Source organism: Penaeus japonicus, unplaced genomic scaffold (genome assembly GCF_977035675.1).
Source record: "Penaeus japonicus unplaced genomic scaffold, GWHDUDI00000001_assembly GWHDUDI00000037, whole genome shotgun sequence".
Classification (NCBI taxonomy): Eukaryota; Metazoa; Arthropoda; class Malacostraca; order Decapoda; family Penaeidae; genus Penaeus; species Penaeus japonicus.
In genome coordinates, this window is record NW_028234439.1 from 2,182,451 (window position 1) to 2,184,950 (window position 2,500).

Genomic DNA, 2,500 nt, shown 5'->3' on the forward strand with positions numbered 1-2,500 from the left:
ATTATTACTATTACTCTCATTAGTACCATTACTTTTATCAGTATTATCATCATTATCGTCAATATTATTATCGTGATGATATATTATTATCATTATTATTAGTAGTAGAAATATTGATTTTGTTATTATTATTGTTATTGTTATTATTTCTTCCGTTTCTTACTCTTTCTTTATCATCTTCATCTTCTTCCACCCCCCCCCTCATCACCCCTATCCTCACTTCCTCTCCTTTCTCTCCCTCCCCCCTACTTCCCCCCATCCTACCCCTTCCCCACCCCCTTCCTATCTCTCCCTTACCCCCCCACACCCACCCACACACCCACTTCCTACCGCTCCCACCCCCAGTCCTCCCTTCTCCACCCCCCACCCCCACCCCCACCCCCTTCTCCCACCTATCCCCCCTTCCACATCCTCACCTTTCCTCCTCCCCCTCCTTCTCTCACCCCCTCCCCCTGCCTCTAATTACCCACCATCAGTGTCACGAACCCCGCAACCTTATACCAATTACCTTTCTTTTTTATTCCTTTTTTCCCTCCTTCTCTTCTCTCTCCTTCCCTTTCCTTCGGCGGAACAAAAACAGTCTCTCGGATGTGCGTCGTGGTGGGATTTCAAGACTGTTTTTTTTTTTGTTTTGTTTTGTTTTTGTTGTTTTTGGTATTTTGTATCGTTGTTATATGTTGTATATTATCATTATTATTTTACGTTATTTTATTATTATTATTGTTATTGTTGTTATTGTTTTCGTTGTTGCCGTTGTTGTTATTGCTGCTATTATTGTCTTTGTTATCGTCATTGCCAACGTCATCTTCATCTTCATCACCACCACCATCATCATCATCATCACCACCACCACCACCACCACCACCACCACCACCATCAGCATCATTACCATCATCACCACCATCATCATCATCATCATCATCAACAACAACAACAACATAATTATTAAAAATATATTAGGTGTTATCCCAACTTATCCATTCCTTTACAATAGCATAATTCTCTAATTATTATCTGTTGCAAAACGAATTCATTAACTTAAGATCTAATCATTATGACATATTAGAAAAAAAAATTCCTCTCTCTCTCTCTCTCTCTCTTTATATATATATATATATATATATATATATATATATATATATATATATATATATATATATGTATGTATATACTGTATATATGAATATGACTTTGTTCTTTGATTTTTGTGTTTGTCTCGGAATTGCACAACCGTTTCTGATTGGTAAGAAAGAGCGCCGGACGCTATTCAACCCCCACATTCGAAGCGTTGTGGATTGAATCAAGCAAGGAGCTGCTAATCAGCAAGCCCTTCTTGTGGTAAAGGAAGCGCATTTATGAGGAGTCGCGGGGAGCGTTTTGGTGGAGAGGGGGTGTAAGGTGTTTTTTATGGGGGGGTTTTTTTGGTGTTTTATATTGGGTCCAACCCAAACTTAATAATACACCACGTACGTTACATGCAGTGTAGACAATATGTATTGCGTGCAGTTAGGGATATGTTCTTATGCTTTACAGAATATTGTAATGCCTATATGAGTAAGTCACACGTTACGCTTACGCACACACCCATCCACCACCATCCATCCATCCATCCAACCCCCCCACCACCCACACCCACCCCACCTCCATCCATCATACCATCCATACATCCACCCACCAACCTCAACTCATCCACCCACCATCCATCCACATCAAACCACCCACACCCTCACCCCCACCAACCATACATCATCATCCACCCAAACCCACCAACTCACCACCCCCGGCCCCAACCAATCCACCACAAAACCACACACCCACCCACCACCCTACAACTTACCTGGGTTCCTCTACCACTTACCACGTTAGGTGTATCCCTTTGTATAATGAGATATTGAGAGGAAACATTAAATTAGTTCCAGGCCCGTGAGCCAGTATCCTCTTGCAGCCCTCATATGCAAACCAGTCACGTTGCAAGCTGATATTGCACTGATAGCGTCAGTATCATGATTTTTCTTATCATTGTTCTTATTGTTATTGTTATTATTATGGGTATCGACACGTCGCTATTTATTCATTTCATGAAAGGCTTTTTATTTTTACCTGTTGTTGTATTTCATTTTGTCTTTGAACAAAATATATTGTACTCATATTAATGTTCTAATTTACGGTTGTAATGGCACAAGGCATGATAAAAGAAAGATTTCACTTTTTTTTTTTTTTTTTTTTTTTTTTTTTACGTAATTGTGCTTTGTTGTGTTAATTACTGTAGATTACGAGTATATTGTGATTTCCAGAAATAGGCCTACTCACTGCAAAACCTCATGGTTACGGCCTAGGAAACCTTGCATGGTGTGATGTAACAAAAGGCGCTAAATTTCGATCATGGACTGATTTTCATTTTTTTTTTTTTTTTTAACGATCAGCTATGAATGATAGTGATGGTAATGATAAGCTTCAATTCTTCAATAAGGTGAAAAAGTATAAGGTTAAAAAAATGCAA

The 2,500-nt window shown here is 39.2% G+C and overlaps 1 protein-coding gene across 1 annotated transcript in view; it reads left to right on the forward strand.

Annotated features, from left to right (window-relative positions):
• The window catches only part of BORCS5 (BLOC-1 related complex subunit 5), a 28,656-nt gene that overhangs the window by 10,964 nt on the left and 15,192 nt on the right, over nucleotides 1-2,500 (forward strand). The gene's annotated exons all lie outside the window — the stretch shown is intronic.